This window comes from Haemaphysalis longicornis, unplaced genomic scaffold (assembly GCF_048455015.1).
Source record: "Haemaphysalis longicornis isolate Haplotype H1 unplaced genomic scaffold, Haemaphysalis longicornis Haplotype H1 scaffold_23, whole genome shotgun sequence".
Lineage (NCBI taxonomy): Eukaryota > Metazoa > Arthropoda > Arachnida > Ixodida > Ixodidae > Haemaphysalis > Haemaphysalis longicornis.
The window spans coordinates 5,233,144-5,251,669 of record NW_027526306.1 but is presented as its reverse complement, the minus strand read 5'-3'; the positions used below and the strand labels follow the sequence as shown (position 1 = coordinate 5,251,669).

The 18,526-nt window shown below is 46.5% G+C and overlaps 1 long non-coding RNA gene across 1 annotated transcript in view; it reads right to left on the bottom strand.

Moving 5' to 3' along the window:
* LOC144172527 (uncharacterized) overlaps positions 1 to 18,526 on the bottom strand; it is a 67,080-nt gene that overhangs the window by 30,016 nt on the left and 18,538 nt on the right. Inside the window, exon 2 of the long non-coding RNA XR_013323034.1 lies at positions 16,708 to 16,732. This is a non-coding gene — a long non-coding RNA (uncharacterized LOC144172527). The remainder of the gene's footprint in view (positions 1 to 16,707; positions 16,733 to 18,526) is intronic.

Genomic DNA, 18,526 nt, shown 5'->3' with positions numbered 1-18,526 from the left:
TGCACTCGCAGCGCCTGCGTCACATCCACGGTCGCTTTTTAATTAAGCGCCTCACGAGATCAGTACGTGGGGGCATTCGCAGAAACTGCCGTCGATGCGGATTCGACAGTGCTACGGCGGCTCTGCTCTGTGGTATCCCTCCGACGGTCACGTGGTCAGCTTTGTTCACACAAAATCCAAAAATTCATCGTTTCGCGGCACTCGCTGAAACCGAAACTGCGACTGGCCGCATTGAAAATGCCTCTAATTAAACAACCGTCGCACGCTGAAGCAAATGAGGTTTCTACAGGTTATAAGTAGGTCACTAGCTACTTATCGCAACAACAAAAAAAAAAAAAAAAACAAGATGCAAACTTTTTGTGTCAGTGCCCCTTTAAGTACGTTTCTCTAGTCCCGAGTCTGTACTAGATAAGCTGGCATTGACTTGAAGCACAGACGCCAAGGGCTCGCCAACTTGCGACAGATCGCGATGGCATGAGCCCTCAGCGATCAGAGGCCTGGTAAGGCTATTTTGAAGTGAAATTTTCCCGCTGCAGCCACCAAAATGACGTCGCTTTCTGACCGGATCTTGCGTCACATCCTGTTTATTTTTTGTTCCGCCGGAAGTGTTCCCTCCTCACACAGATGGCGCTAAGCCCCATGAGCAGCTTAAGAGCCGACATTTTCTGAACGTATGGGCTTCTATGGAAGCTTCGCTACCAGTTACATTTACCTTGCTACATCCAACCAGCGGTAACGTTGGGCGCCAAGCATGTTGCTGCGGGGAACCAAAACCGAAACTGGTTTGAACAACTCTAAAAAAAACGACAACTACATTCCGATACATGTGCTTGTTGCCAGTTGTAGTAGAGCTACTTCTAAAATAATAACATTGACAAACAATTATCTGCGTATATATAAAGTTTAAAATCCTGGGTATCGTCCATGCACGTCGCGTGACGTTTCCTGTGCGGCAAACCTGTCTGGAAATACGATTGTACGCTGTTCATCGTACTAAATGTCATGCATACGCAATTGCGCTTTTGTCAGTGCTATTTTTCATTAGGAAAAACATTAGTGCTATAGGCATGAAGTGAAATTGTAAGAATGTAGTTTTGTGGCGCATTTCGTGGGAGTTCGAGGCAGTTTCGGTTTCGGTCCCGAAGTGCAATACGTATATGGTTTCTGAGGTTATCTGAAATCGCGCAGTGGTCATACTTCACAAATCTACATGATCCGCTGTTCACATGTTATTGCCTTCATAAATGGGCCGCATAAACCTCCCTGCGCCTCTTCAAGCTAGCAAGTATCGTTTCATGCAGTAAGGCTGAGCCGAGGTGGACGCAGTGGCTGAACGCCGGTGCTCCACTTCATCGGAGATGGTGAACCGCGACGCGTATCTCCCGCAGCTACGGATCTCACCTACACGCCTTTTCTCCGTAATATCCGCCACGTCGTCGGCGAATCGGTCAATTAAACACATTCGGCGAATAAAAAAAGGCCTCTACGCCTAGATTTGAACCCACACAGTGGATGACAATGCTTCGTGCTTCATCGAATTAGGCTTCGGTAACGTGCAACGAGACTTAAAAATAACAAGTACATAAGTTGAGGCCCACCTCCGTCATATCGGACATTTGCGACATGTTTTTAGCGGTAAAAATAGGCGAACACAACAAAGAGGACAGGACAGGCGTTTCCAACATTGCATCGGACATTGTTGTTTACTTGTTGAATTGCAGTACTTTGAGCTGTTGGTTTATTTACCCAGCCCCCGCAAATATGTGACGAGTAGCTACCACGCTTTTTCTGGCACGATTATCGAACGGGAATTTGTGGTCGGGCTGAAGACCGGTCTGGTGTTTCACCCTGCGAAATGGTTTTGCGGTTTAAGATAAAAAAATTCAGTTGGTTTGATTTCCTTATTACGTAAATCAATTCGCTTTTTATTTGCTTTAGATTTTCTACAGGTGTACCCGCCGCAGAGGCATATGCAGCTTACCGTGAAGCATTGTACGTGGTGGTGGTGGTGGTGCCAAAAGAGATGGCTCTTACCCACTCAGGGGGATTGGCCAGGAAAGGGGCACTCACAGAGAGAAAATACAAAGTAATTAAAGAAACACATTTCATAAATTAAATAAAATATTAGGGAAATATATACAGAAAAAAATGCTCAAGCATGAGGTGTAGCCTGAGGAAGTGTTGAAACCAACATAAAATAAAATAAAAAAGAAAGGAAAGAAAACATGAAAAGTATGTAGACAAATAAAACAAGAAGGTAAGCTGGCGAAGGAGAGGCAGTGGGCGGGAAGGCACTGATAGGAGCGATCATACACGCAGGGATCTTTTTGAGGGAAGCCCGGCATGGCCTGGGGCTAGCGCGGGAGACGGCCAGATTCCGAAATGAACAAGTGCACGGCGGAGCAAAGATCTGCGCGGCTAAAACCCAGTGCCTTCGCCCCGAACGATAGGATCAGAGGAACAGACAGTGGGAAGGCCAATTTGTTAAAACTGTTTTCTAAGTATCTTTTTCGTATGGAGGAGTACCGTCGGCAGGAGAGGAAAAAATGTTCAGCTGTTTCTAATTCGTTACAAAATGTACAGAGCGGTGAAGGGGGAGATTGCAGCGATGCAAGTAATAATTTAAATTTGGGACACCACACCGAAAGCTGAAACAATACTTGCTCGCTAGAAACGGTCATCATCATCATCATCATCATAAACCTACTCAGTCCACTGCAGGACAAAGGCCTCTCCCATTGAGCTCATTGACCTCCAACCGCTCGTGTCCTGCGCTGCTCGAGTCATAGTTTACCATAGTTTGCCATAGTTTACCACCGAATTTCTTTATTTCATCCGGTTTATCCGGTCCGTCTCTAAAATCAAAACCATGCGACTAGGGGGTTATGGTGACTCCTGAAGTGTGGCTAATGCACGATCACAGTTATCGTTGGAAACATGGAGGAAAGAAAAGTTTAGGAGGGAGCGTCACGTGACGATCGTGAAGCCTAGTCATAAAAAATAAAAAAGGAAAAACTGATGGGAGATGCCCTGCCTCACGTGATAGGCAAGCGGTAGTTCTTTGCGCCTCACACGGCCGCCCGCCTGCCCGCGCTATGCTGCGTCGTTCCGTTTGGTTGCCGGGCCGTCCGGGTATTCGGGTTTCGGCGACGAGTCCCCGTCCGGGCGTTGCGCGCAGTGCTGCCTGCAACCCTAAACGCGCAGCGGGCTGATCGTGCAGGCAAAGTGTTCGGACGGGAGAGACAGAAAACATCTTTATTTATTGAGCTCTGGGATCCGTCGAAGTGCGCCGGAGTCGAAGTGTCGTGTTCCGCCGCAGTGCAAAAGCGGGGATGTCAGAGTACGACATCCGTGCCTCACATTTTATTTCACAAACACACCTCACTTCCTTGGTTCTGGTAATTTTATCTTTTCGCATCCAAGGCGTAATTTAGCGTTCGTTACCCATATACCTATCGCACGGATTGAGCAGTACTCGGACAACTAGCCCGCGTTCTGCCTGCGACGCGAGGCGGAAAATGATTTGTTCTTCCCGCGCCCTCATCCAACATCAGTGGTTCTGCACCTTTTCTTTTCTAATGCACTGAAGGAGACAGCAACGCAAAACAGACGTCGACACGACAATTGTGGCACGTACAACGTGCCACCATGCCGGAGCACTGATAAGGCGAATGTGTGCAAATGCGCACGCGAGCGAAACCAAAGCTTCTCGCACAACCTCTCAGCTGATGGGACACTCGTTACAGAGCTGTGATGTAAAGGGAAGGTGGCGCGATAACTCCCAGCAAAATTGGAAACGCAATCGTCAAAGCCCACCTGGCAAACACCACGCACCCGTAGAGGCCGCTCCGTGCTTGTGAATGTTTACAGCGGCGCGTTCGAGCGAAGCCGGTCGTGGTTCCAGCGGTAAGCGTCAAATTCGGCTCGCAGCTCGTGAAGGTGCTCCCTGAGCATGCGATCTACGTATAGTATCGCTTTGAACAGCGACAGTACTTCCACGATACGAGGAACGCTGGCGAAAAATCTTATACGGCGCCTTCGGCAACGCCACTCGCCTCCTCCTCCACCGGCAGCCAGCCGGAGCCACTAAATGCTACCGCGGGCCTCAGAGTGGTGCATCTTCCATAATGCATTGCGCGGGAGGAGCCCGAGGAGAGGAGAATACGGCGTTAGAGGAGGTTGGCTTGCCAAAGCTGTGCCGCCTGACGTCATGCTCCCTCCTAACATTTTTCTTCCTACATGGTTGGGAATATTGCGTGTTTCACGGTGAAACCAAAACGGAAACTAGTTCGAACTCTCCGAAAATAAACCACAACAACTTTATTCCGACGCATACTTCTTGCGAATTGCACAAAAGTATTTCCTAAAAAACATTCTTTACACAAACGCTGGTGCGCATGCATGAACTCTAAAATCTTGGCCGTCCTCCATTACATCGCAAGATGGGTTTGCTTCATTTCGCGTTACTGCTTCAGTTGTTGTGGCTGCCGCAGACTTCTCAGGGTATTTTTTTCTTCTTTCGGACTTTAAAAATTAAATACGGTATTAGCGACTGCACAAACGAAGAAAACCATGTTTATCTGCGCCCGTCTATGCAATGCAAACACAGTCACAAGTTGAACAAATAAAAAAAAAGCTGTTGCTTGCTACTTATTTACCAATTATTTCGGGTGTGTAATATTTTTAAAATTCGAACTCGATTTTTTTCTTGTCGTGTGCAATGTTCGCAGTACTCTTCGTGGGCTCAGCTATCACCAAGCAGATCAATGATTGGCGAAAAAAGGAGAAAGTCACACATTGGTGTGACGATTCGGCGCGGAGCTCAGAATAGTGTAATGGTATTGCTGGCTTTGAAAACATTGATATTAGAAATGAATTTATATAACAATCTCATTTTAAACCATTTTATGTCTAGAATATGGCATCCCCAGTGCATGAATAAAGTACTGCACTAGCGAACACGAAGTGTTTCGGCTTGGTTCCTGGCAATGACAGCCGCTTTTCCCATCAAGTAAAAACGAGGCAACAGAATGATAAAGTACCATAAGCAAAAACGTATATTTACCTCAAGTATTGAGGACGTTCAAATCAATAAGGCGTCATAAATTGGTCCGTAGCCCCTACCCCCCCCCCCCCTTCCTCCCACGGCTGTCCGCAAATCCTCACAGTATCTTCTATTCGGAAATATCCAGTTTCAACTGAATGATAACAATTTGAGCATGTTTGTCATCCTCGGATCACTTTCCGCCTTCCGCCCATGTAATACACTACAACTGTAAAATAATGGACAGTTCTGTTTGAAGCTATGAAGCGAAAAAGTTACAGGGCTGGTTGCCGGTGCTGAACCCATTAAATTATGCATTCCGCTGTTTGTCGAGCTGCTTTTGTCTGCACGTTAAATCCCGTCAAGCTTAACTTGAATCAAGTTTTTTAGTGCACCGGCCAACTCAATAGGATGGATCATGCGTTGATTTCAAGGATAACGGCAAGCGAAAGAAGTTTGTTTTCAGCCCACGGGTAATTATCCAAATATGACTATCTGACGACAACCTTCACGTGTATTTAGTGATGCTACCACTCTGTGTGTGAGGAACCCAACGTATTAGACCCTGATGAATTTCAGTAGTCAAAACGAAACTTTATTGTTTGTTTTATTGACAGACGATATTGCTGAAAATGACCACTGAACATCGCGGGACAATACGGGCACGTTTGTGCTGGTGAGCCCTAGGTCGCGGGTTCGATTTATAGCCGCAGCAGCCGTTTTTCAGATGCAGGCGAAAGGCGAAAACAAAACGCCCGTGCCTTCGAGATTTTGGCGCAGGTTAAAGGAGCCATGAAGAGAAAATGCAAGTTGGTTTTATTCGAAAGATATCGTGTTTTATAGTGCCCCCAGCGCTTGTCCGGATACAAATGGCGCTTTATTCACTTAGAAATTAAACAATTTAGGTTAAAATTTTGATTTTCCCGCTCAATCGTGCTTTTTCGTGGTCCCAAATGACATCACAGGAACCGACCGCTCTGCAGCCTAGAATACCTTCATTCACGCATCCGCCGTACACGGTAGAGATACATATACGCTGGCGCCGCCATTTTCGGTTGCTCGCTCGCCGCCGAAGCAAGTCATTGTGTCAAAAGCGCGCTAAAATTATCGCCGCAACGCGGTTTACTGAAGAAGTTTGAATCATATTGTCTGTTTCGCGTTGCTAGGTCTCGTGGGAAACGAAAAGAATAACGTGTTGAGCCCGTTGGCCCAATTGCGGCGGCACGGGACCGTTCAAAGGTTGTCTCCACCCTGTACAGCGGTGTTGGTTTAATCCCGCGTTTCTTTACGTTCCGTAACCTAGATGGCGCCACCATACCGTGGCAAGCGTTTGGTTTGTTTTTGCCCGCATTGAAACCTGGCTTGTTTTTGTTCTGGGAGAAAATATTCGTTCCCTGAAACAGTGCTCGCTCGACAAATGGGGTCACGTAAGACATCGTTGCTTGCGTCAATCGGCCAGTGTCGTCTAAAACAACCCCAAGCCCCGTAGTGCTGTGCAGCTAAACCAAGCATGCTGCGCGCAGTACGAACAGCAGAACTCATCGGTACTTCTATGTTTACATGTGCTTTCGTAACTTCCACTGTTTGTCCCATAATTCTTATTGCTTTGTAAAGAATGTGCCCCAAATTTAAGCGCAAATCGCTCGTTCGTCTAGTTTGTAAGCTCTACCTAATTTGCGTCTGCTTCTGCCAACCTCCGCCAATCGCAGAGCTTAGCTCATCTGACATCATAGGTTCTGTTGCGTGACCATTCCCGTTTTTCCTAATTATGTAGCTTATTTGAGCGAAGTTTACGTTAAAAGTGGTGTCAGTATGATTCTAACGAGACAATCTTTTGAATGAACCAAACTTGTGTTTTCTCTTCATGGCTCCTTTAAAGGTCCCCAGGTGATCAAAATTAATCCGGAGCCCTCCACTACGGCGCGCCTCATCGCCTGTGTAGCGTCGGCGCGTTAACCCCAGAGTCAATGAATCAATCAACCAATCAATACGCTCACGCGCAACAGGTTACATGGACGCAAGACTGAGTTCTTCATGAACAACAATAACGAAATTGTCAAAACGATCAGTTAAATTTGATGGGGTAAAATTTTGCACAACTGATTCAAATCCATCGCTGTCCACTTTATCCGAATGAGCGCAGTAAACTTATCTCATTGTTGGACGTTTCGTCGCGGTGGATCTTTTGTCTCGTTGGACATTCAGGCTCGATTGGACCTTTCGACTCGTTGGATCTTTCGTCTCGTTGGACATCCAGGCCACAAGCGCCCCGGCGTCTTGCTGTAGCATTAAAAAATTTGCCATCATTTACTGAAGAAAGTTTAGAAAAGCGCGAAAGCTGGAAGTGCGTCCAACTTTCGCTGAACGTGCGTCCAATTGATCTTCACACCTTCGAAAACCCAGATTAAAAGCGAAGAACAAGTCCATGCGATGATTTTTTGCGCACTAAGTAAACGCATCTACGAACGATGTAAAGGTATACCGATACGTGGTTTTTGAGACAAAGGTATAAAGCTTTTCATGTGTTAATCTTTTATAACATCGGGACATGTCCCGGGCTGTGTTGCACATGCGAAGTTACATATTCCTGTCGACTGTGCCAATTATAGGGCTGCTAGAACAGCTCACTGAGAAAAGACCTGCTCCCAGGACGAGGAAGTTGAAAAGGTCTGTTGTACTATTCTACTCCTTCATGAACTAAGCGTGTATTGCCTTATCTAGAATTTTTGCATCGCGATTTCCAAGAAGCCGTTTTGACACTTTAGAAGCCCAGTTTCACGCACGCGCCGTTTGTGCAGAGAGCGTATCATAGCTTTTCGGTCGGCCAACCGGTCTATGGGGAAAATGCATTGGGTTTTGTAAGAGGACGCCATCAGTCTCACTAAGAAAGCTTTCGCTTTAATGACTGCTCTTATCGTCCGAATGCGGTAGCGGGCAAATGTTGTTGTTCTTTGATCCTGAGCCTTGAGGGCGAGCAGCAGAACTTATTTCTTGCTGTCCCCGACACTCTAGCAATTTTAGATGCGAAAGCATCTTATGGTCTCGGCATGTCCCGCGTCAGCGTCCGCACTCACACTGCGCATGCGCAACTCTCCTCCTTACACCCACAGCTGCGCGATACTACACTATTAAAAAAGAAATACCTAGCGGCGCCCGGTTTCAATCCCACGACTCTCTGCCGCAACGGGAGGTACGCGGTGCTCTTCCCACTACGCTACAAATCATTGTTTCTTTATTTTCGGACAAACACCGCTGTTACAAACATAATACACAACAACAAAACAAACCCATTACATTAAGGCATAAAATTGCTGTTCCACTCTAGGATACAGTGCTGACTACTAAAATATTTTCAGTTTTGTTAACTCCTCCACTTGTAACAACCAGTCTGGAACCCATTGGCGTGCCTTTTGAACTTCAACAAAAGAGAATATGGCCTCTCGGAAATACTTATTTACTGGCCGCGCATCAGTGTCCGAGTGGCGGACTGCCATTCAGCATCTCCATATACTGTGCAGACCTAGTAGCATTATTAGATCTAGAGGGACGCCATCATCATCATGTTCAAATGACAAATACCGAATACCATGGGTATCGATTGGCAGATCTTTTTTTCAGCGTACGTTGCAGCACATCCCAGAATAAGACCCCGTCCCAACAGTCAATGAAAACATGTTCAATGGTGTCCGGTTTGTTGCCTAACCAACACTGTTGACTCCATGGCATAAAAAGGCCCTTTTCTTGCATCCATGTTTTCACAAGCAGTGTCCCAGTGTCTAGTTGAAAGAAAAATGTTTTATATCCCGGTGCAACTGGCATTCTTTTAACCCGTTTTAACACATCTCGACCCGTGCCAGCCGAGTGAGCAATTCTGTACATAAGAACGGGAAAAACAGTGTCGCAGAGATCGTTATACAGTCTCTTCCTAGTGACTGCGCTCAAATACTCTAACGGAAGCCGTGCGCATAGAAAACGTAACCAGTCCACAACTTCTTTTAGATAGGCACAGATACCACCTGGCGTACACAATGTCGTAACGGACAACTCAGGCAAAACCCTGCCTAATCTCACTTGGCAAACGGTTCGCAAAAAGAGACCCTTTACATCCCTCCAAAAGAGAAAGCGGTTTGCCAACTGACGTAAAAAGAGGTGCGTTAAACCTAACCCCCCTTCCCGTACACTTCGAAAGAGATTTGTACGACTCATCCTCTCCCAGGTTGATCCCCAAACAAAAACTGCGAAAACACGATGTAACTTCTGGACGTTTGCCCGTGAACAGTGGATTACCTGTAACACATACCAAAGTTTGCTCGCCATAAAAAAGTTGCAAATTGTTGTGCGAGCGAAAATGGATAAATTCGCACCCTTCCACTTCTCTGCCTTTTCCTTAAGCTCTACGGCTTGTCTCCTCCAGTAAGGGTTACTGTCGGAATAATACTCTACGGGAACACCAAGGTACTTCAACGGTGTCGTCACAAATCCGGGACAGGAGCAAGTGCTACGAACGCGCCTTATGTCCTTGACTCATTCAAACTACGTCAAAAAGGTACTGATACAATGAAGGCACGCGAAGCTGAACGTCAACGGAAACGACGAACTGAAAATTGCGCCCACCTCCCCGCGAGGGGAACCCTGTATAGATGCGACGCATCGTGAGGTTCACTTGGTGTTTCCGTTGGATTGATTCTGAAATCGCGTGAAACGTGTCGGGAACGCGTATGATTATTATGTTTTATTGGGCAATCTTGGTCAGTCTCTCTAAGTGGTATGCTTGGGGCTTCGCTGTCGCAACGACCTTTACTCCATCATTGTTGCTTCAAGTGGGAACTTCTTCTCTTTTATTGCAAGTGTTAATCATTGCCCCATCATGCGTTGTATCAGTAGCTTCTTGACGTAGTTTGAATGAGTCAAGGATATAAGGCGCGTTCGTAGCATTTGATTCTGTCTCGGTTTTGTGGCGCAGTGGGAAGAGCACCATGTACCTCGCGTTCCGCCCACAGGGTCGTGGGATGGGAACTGGGCGCCGCTAACTGCTATTTTTTTATAGTGTAGTGGGAGGGGTGTGGACGGACAACAACGCCGTATGGAGGGACAAGGCGAGTGAATAAAATGCAGTCGCATCTAAAACCTTAGAGGAGGATGTTGAATTTCCCGTGGGAAAGCTGTGGCGGGAAGCGCCACGCGCCTTGCAGCTCAACCAGCCCCGGCCGCAGCGCCTCTGATGCTGATTGTGGCAGGATGCCCCTAGGGATTGGCCAACCAAACAATCCATCACGAGATAGGTTCGCGTTCAACCACCGTCATCTTCCCGTAGGGGAACCGCCGAAGAAGAAGAACAACGAGAAGACAAAGCTGCGAAGAGGAGGGCGTGTACATTGCTCTCAGCCGGTGCACCCATGTCAACAACCTTTACCTCACCAACGCTGACGGAGACTACCGATTCTACCACAGAGACAAGAACGACAAGAACATGATGGACGAGTTTCGGCGCCTTGAGAACCACCGCCTACTCGTCGTAACACAACAGTACTTGCGTGCCTTTGCCACCGGTGTGGACCCGGACGAGGAATTCCCTCTGGCGCTAGTAAAAACCAGATCACTCAACATAACGGAAACACAATGGAACCACACGGAACCGCCACGATGCTTCGCATCCGCATCAGGGTTCCCCACGGGAAGATGGTGTAATTTTTTTGTATCCCAGACGTTTTCGCCACCTCACCGCTTCGATTTCTTCCGCCTCCCTTGCTCGCGTGCTGCGCCTCTGACCGTCTGCTCCCTCCAGCAATCTTTCTCGTGTGCTGGCTTATTCCAGGCAGATGACGCATCGGCCCATCTTGCCACCTCAATGCTCATCTTGCTACCCCCCGTTTCGCCAAGCTCTTGCAATGCAAAAACGTTCGCCGAACGAATAGTGTCTGCACGCTAACAAACTGACCATTAGTTTGAATCAACGTCCACATACGCAACAACAAATAAGTGCAACTGGCCTGCCCTCAATATAGGCAGTGCAGGTCATAGTTCGCGAAAGCAGCTATCGATATTCATCAGCACCTCTCTCAATGACAGCCAACGTTTACATTCAAATAAGCGTCAACTAAATTCAACTGTAATTCATCCTTAGCTTCAAGTAAGGCTGAATAGATTAAAAATTGGCAGCACCGTTATACCACATTTGATAAGGCGTATGTAGAAAGTGAACTGCAAAGATTTAGCTCCAGCCCATTACTCTACTTTCTCGCCAGAGCGCTGTCCTCGACTCCTCTTCTCTCTGCTGAGATGAAGCGCTTCTTTGTGATCCCAACTGTTTTGGTAATCACTTAGTTCCGTCACTTTTTATCGTCTTGATGAGGCTTGTAGCAATTTATTAATTGTGTACGATTTTTGTAGATGTAACCGTTTGTCGATGTGATCCCTGTTGGAGCGCTTTTCACCCGCACCATCTTGTGCCCACTGCACCACAGACTGCACTTTTGTGGTGCATGATACGTTTCCAATCACCACGCTACACTACTGCACTCAGCGATTAACATGAGTGTAAAACTTAGGTCACGAAAACTCCTCTTGATGCGGCTAATTATATTTTGTGCACTTGGTCATTCCTCATGGTCGTGTAACGCAAAGGCTAGTGGCACCAAAATTCAAACTTGCTGGAGCCACAAGCTGCCATGCGTCTTGAGTGTTCCTACGCTCAACACGAGATAAAGCAGCCGCGACTTCAAAACGCAGTTCTATCACGGCTTTCTCCTTATAGATAGGTCTCACTCCTATTTCCTTTGAGAGCATCGGCGCAGGCAGTTATCCTCTTTCTGAAGCCAGGAGATTTCACCAGGGGCCGAGTGCATTCAAACCACGGCAGTAATTTGGAATTACGCGGTATTGGTGTCCTAGCGCAAGTATCCCCCAGTGCGGAAGTCTTGTGAGTGACGGACAAACTGCAGACCATGTCTTAATACCGTGACGTATGCACACAGGATGAAATACGCCGATGAAAACTGGCCGTTCTAAAAGATGTTCACAAGGTACTGAATTAGATGCTTCGTGTAGTTTTATCGGAATGGCCACTTACCATCCATTTATGCTCCTTGTGTTCATAATTCTTGTTGTGTTGTTGCTGACGATAATGTCTTGCTTGCGTTTTTAAATTCGCACCCGTCATAATACACATCTGTTGAATGTTATCGAATATACTTGCTCGTCCTCCAACTGTTGCTCTGGTTGTTGCGCTTGAGCAAGCCACGGGCATACGTTAGCCTTCACATGTTGGCGCGTGTTTTTGCACTTGAACAAAACCAACAATTGGACGAGGGTGTTTGTTTGGATACAGTGTACAAGGCTCTTGTAATAGTGAGAAAGCGGCAACGACAAATTGAAGCCAGAAATCCGGAAATCTGCTTGGCGCATCGCCATGGTAAAAAGCACGATACGGCGGAAACACAAGAAGAGATAGTGACAAAGGAAAAGCGCTCGTCTTGTGTAACTGTCTTTTCTTGTGTCCCCGTTTTGTTGCGCTATTTACCATGTATGAGTCGTATCACCAATTAGCCCAAATGTCTGCGTTATATAGTCCGCTAGGGGCGCTGCTGTCAAATAATGGAGGGTAAATAGTATAGAGGAAATAGTAATAGTGCAGTGTCTGACTACTACCTGACTTTTATGTGTTTGAATCCCAGTATGTGTGCAGCTTTATTTTTACCCGAAGCTTTGTATGTCTCACTCACTGACTGGTGGCGTAAGTCGTGTGGAAAACGCACCACAGGAATGCCAACTTTCTCTGACGAGAGTGCCGATTGCCGCAGAAATGAAAGAAAAAACGCCTACCCGTCGCCGGAATTGAAACTGGGACCTTCGTGTTACAAAGGCGACTTGTATCCGAACACGGTGGAAGGAGTTTGGATTCAGAGAGGGCTACATTGGCGTGCAGAGTTAGACAGTAACCCATACACCGCACCTCGAACGACGACGATGGTTGAATGCGAAACTTTGGTTGTGCGAAATCAAGTAGCCAAAGGATGTAAGTAAAAGCCGCTGCGATCCGAAGTCCAAACTGGTAGCGTGTGAAAGTCAAAGCGCAACGAATCAAAGTTCGAACCACCTGTGAGCCAAAGTCCAAACTCAGAAAGAAAATAAGAATTTCTCACCCGAAATGTTCGCGTTCAACCGTCGTTGTCCTGAGACGGAGGTAGGCGTGCCTGAGTTTTTGAACATACGCATGTAACGCATGTAACCCATGTTAGCTTGGATATAAAACAATCTTGCACTCAATTATACGTGGTTTTGTAACATTAAGAGAAACGAGATTTCTCGACTGCAGCTCCACATGCGTTGGGTGCCTTCCATTAAGCCTAGATGCTGCTCCATCTGCGGCAGGCATGTTATCACTGCTGGTTTTGGGATAATGTAGCAGAGAAATTGCACTGCTCTGTGGCTACAACACTACGTGAAGGGAGCAAATAGACGCGGAGTGAACCTCAAACTTAAAAGTCTTCACTCATCATTTGCAATATGGTTAAAATGTCAATCAATTAAAAATACAGAAAAGAGCGTGGCAATGCCGAATTTAGAAGGCAGAAAAAAATTACCCCACCTTCCCGCGAGGGGAACCCTGTGGATATGCGACGCATCTTGGGGGTTCACTTGGTGTTTCCGTTGGGTTGATTCTCTAATTGCGTGAAACGTGTCTTGTTACGGTTGTGCGGGCGAAAGCAGAATTGTTAGGCTCCATTCAACGCATATATGGAAATCGGAACGCCGGTGCTGGAACGACCGCGGCTAAGACGCAACGTGGCGCGGCTATGACGCAACACAATCCAACACAATCCGCTTTAATTCAATCCAATCCAAATCCAATCCAATCCAATTCAATCCAAGCCAAGTGAAGCCAAGCCAAGCCAAGCCAATCGAATCCAATCCAAAGCCCCTCGCGAGAGAGTGTTCGCTATCGGAGACGAGAGGGGGTGAGCGGCGGAGAGCGCAGCTCGCGCGGCGAGGAGAATGGGGGAGGGGTGTGAACGGACAACAACAACGCTGTATGGAGGAACAAGGCGAGTGAATGAGATGCAGTCGCATCTAAAAACAATACAGTTTCACCAGGGGCAAACATAAAGAGCGCGCAATTTTTTCAGCACTCTACTGTGGTCAGACACGCAGCTAATATTGAGCTGCGTGTTTTATTTGATTTATTTGATTTTACTAGTTACGTCGTGGGGGTAATATGTAGGGGATGGTAGGGGGATAAAAAATTTTAATAGTATTTATAAGTAAGGTGCGAGTTTTATCCCTCTAATGGGATTATGTGGTTACGACAACCGTGTAGAGTATGAACTCTGTTGTGTGCTTCTCTTCCTTTACACAGTCGCGTGCGCTGTGTCTAATAGAAGTCAATTATACCATCGTATGCTGCCAAGATGCTGGAGGACTATGGTCCATAAAAGAATCAACATTTAAGCGGATTGGAACGGGTCGAACATTCTGAGAGGCAGCGCAGAAGACAGAAAACACGAGAAAGGAAGTAAATTGAGCGGCGAGGGACTCGAAACTCATGTTGACGGAAACACAAACACATGAATACTAAGACCAGCAACCACGCGAACTCCCGCATACCCAGAACGTACACAAAGCTAGCGCACAAAACCCACAATGCGTTGAAAATGCTTGTTGAATTTGTGAAGCGGCTCAGATGGAAAAATAATCACTTCATGCAGAATAACCGAGGTCACGCTTACACAGAGCATAACTTTTTTCTGTATGTGCTACGCTTGTGTGATGCGCGCCAGCTGTGGCCGTAATCATTATAATTTAATGTTCCCGTTAGGGCCCCTGTCGGGGTGTAGGAGGGCAAATTCATCAAGGAAGTAAACGAAACATGGTTATAAGAAAGCACACATTATTGGCAAACAGAGGTGCAGAATTCACATTTTCAGAGTTAGAAGTATCATTTGGTACACATACAACGTATGAAGGCGAAACTTGCGACACAAACAAAAAAAAACTTTTTGACGGTGGAAACATTATCCTCTTTTAATGTCATTTTTACGTAAGCCCAGCTAATATGCCGACGATTTCGTCACCCGATTTTATCTGGTACGTGTTGCAAACATCTTTGTCACCCAATCAATGACGCCATTTCGCTAAGTCTGAGTTCAAACTTACCAATAATTTTGGGAGTTTGTCAACGTTACGGCTTGAGGATCTTAGTAGCGCCCCAAAGTTGAGATCGTCTTTTTTAACACAATGAAGCGCAATACTTAACAATCTTTTTGTAGCGAAGCCCTTTAGCAGCTTGGGCTTTCGGCTTTTCATGTAGTCGGGATACTGAAACACCTGGACACTCGTCTTACGAAGCCTCGTGCTAGAACGTAACGCGTACTAAAAGAACACACCGGGACTCCCGTTTCCAACGCCTCGCGCTACATGACATCTCCACGGGCAAAAACGCATACTAAAAGTGCATACCGTGACACTTGTTTTCCAACTCCTCGCGCTATCTTAGCATACTGTTTGTCATCCTGCGGCGTGTGACACAAAGATAACTTACGACCAGCCTGTCTAATTTAATTCATTAAATCTAGTTCAACGCAAGAGATGGCGCCACCGCCTCAGCAAGCGTGCGATTGCTCCTCCCACCGTGCTTCTCCAGAGCCCAATCAGCACGCGCCGTGTGCAAAAGGGAGACTTACAATCTTCGAATACATTTATATACTGCATGCTTCGCCGCTCTCCAAGTTTCACGTTACTGGAGATGGTCCGAGATTTCTTAGCACCCGACATGACGTACTGTTTGTGCATGAAAAAAGGCTCAGCGTGTAGACTCTATATTGCATTCTTCCTCCGCGTGTCTTCGTTTTGTAGCTAACACCAGGGCTGATATGTCCAGAGTATAGTTTTATCCATTTAGTTCTTGTAGCGTCTCATTATGAAACGGCTGCACCCCCATTATTATTGTTTACATTACGCATATTGTTTCACATTTACGTGTAATCCTAGAGCTTAACTCCTAGAAAACAGTTTTTGAACCAGAATACATAAGCGAGTGAGAATGGCCCACCTTATATTTATTATCGCGTGAGAAATAGGCGGGGCATATTGGCAAAATACTTTTGTCGTCATCTGCGGCACGAGTTACAAATGGGAATGATGGCGTCAGCCTTTTCTCTTGGGCCGTTGGCTGCAGTGCAATGCATTTCGATTGCTGCTGACCACTTGGCTAGGGATTCGCCCAGTCGTCCACCATACTTGCCAGGGAGTCACCCCAAGCGCCTGTCAATCACCTTCTCGAAGCGTCGCATTGCCGCTTTGGAAAATGAAGTGTGCAGAGGGTTAATCACCCAGTACGCAGCAAAGGAGGATCGAATGGTATTGCTGGCGTCGGAATGACGATACGCGTAGACATAAAAAGAAGCAACAGGCATTATCTGCTCCTCAAAGCGAGCGAGCATAAAAACTAAGACAGCCAGATCGCAAAAAACGGTTGGAGTGATGTGCGAGCGGCACGCCGGAATGGCCGGGATGCGCGCTTCCAGAGCCCGAGTAAAACATGCGCAACAGCCTCGTGATCAATCAGGACAGGGATCAGATGCCAGTGGCGTTTTGAAGATGTACCAATGGAACATTCGTTATTGCCTTTGTCAAAATACTCACTTCTTTCAAAGCGCAGTACTTACCTTCATGTTCTTTACTGCTGTAAACCTGAAAGAGGAAGAGTGAATATTCTGTATGCGTAACAATTATAGTTATTGGGAATGGTGTTAGCCATCACAGAGAGGTGTAATCATGGTATAATTGTTATAAACAAACGCCGCCTATAACTTTAGCATCTGAGAACCCTTTCCTTAAGTTCATATCAGGCACGTGTTAACTGCGACTGTACCATATGACGTCGGCAATATTACATTGCACTCCAGTGCACTCTTATGCAATGCATGTATCTTTTGTTGTATATTAGCTGGTACGGACGGTAAAACAAAACAGACCAGCTTAAAACACAGAAAACTTTAATGAGTGATGAACGTGGTCAAATCTCGACTGTCGGAATGAAGTAGCACTTGATAATATGCTGAATTGAAAAGTAGTTTTGAAAAGTAGCGAGCACATTATATTTTTGTGAATGTCAGCAGTAAGAGGCAGTGGGAAACCATCGTCATAATGAACCTGTTAGGTTATCTGAGGTCGGCGCATATACGAATGGTGCAGTCCAATTTTTCTACAACCACTTTGGGGGAGTCGTATTTTGTGGAGGACACCCTCAGAATAACTTCTTGTTGCAAGAGCCTATTTTCTTCTACACCGACCCTTGAAGTGCCTGAGGAATACGTCACAATTTGAGCCGTTTCGGTTGAAAGTTTTGGTAACTTTGTTCCATGCACCTCACCAAACCGAGGCCTGCCTGACTGAAAAAGTTGTTCAAAACTCACAAAAACGAGCCGGGATGGCCATTGCTGGAGGTGTGGTGAGGGCGCTTTGGTGGGATGCAGCCGACAGAGTTGTTAGCGATCTGGCCATGAGCCAACATTGCAGTTTGGGTTTGAGTGTTATATTTACCTTAAAATGCTTTTTTTCTACTTTGGTGGGCTTGCGATGTCAAAGGCGCCCCAAGCAGGCGAGGGTCTCTACGGGACACATACTGTGAATATGCGCTCCGTACGCTCTTTCAACGGCGACCTGATTCTTTCGCTTATTACTATTTTACATGGACTGTGTACCGAACTTTTGTGACTACGAATACCCATAAAGGTACATAGTTTCCCACTGCATGCGATTGATAGCCTTCCACTTCTTTTTTATGTTCCCACTTTCTTGCGCATAGTTCTTTCTGCAGGTCTTTCATTAAGTTTTCGCGCAAGCCAGATGGGACGACACGATAACGGCGATCGCGCGGTGGTTTTCTTTGTTATTAGCTTAGCTTAGCTTAGCTTGTGTGTGCGTGGCCTCGCGCGAATGGCTTCGATCTTTTTCCCACACGTCGTGGTTCTGCCCATCCTTCCTTCGTGTAATATGTGAGTTAACAATGGGGTTTTGCTGCTTGTTCGTTCACTCGTTTGGCTTGGTTCTTCTTTCTTGTTGTTCCGTTAATGGGCGTGTCCCGCCACAGGTTGGTACTTCCGAGCTTTGGCTCGCGCTATAAAACGCATCCTAGACTGCTGTTTGACGGGTTCTTACGCGAACGCCAGCTTTTTGCTCAATGCGCAATTTTGTGCCTTTGCATTAAAAGTCACTGCCGTAATGGAGTTCCTGAGCGAAAATTTCTGAAGGCTGAAATTGTGCCGAAGCGGTAATGGTGGAAAAAAGTGGAGGCGGCTGGAAAAAGCCACTCAAAGTTGTTTTGGGAATAAAATACACGAAACAAGCTAATGTTTCTTTATGCCCAAGGCGGTAAGGGCACTTGCGATATCCAAGAGTTGGGGAGCAACACATCAGTGGCACGTACCTACAGAAACATATAATCTAAAACACTCCCGGGCAACGCGAGGTGCGAATGTTTCG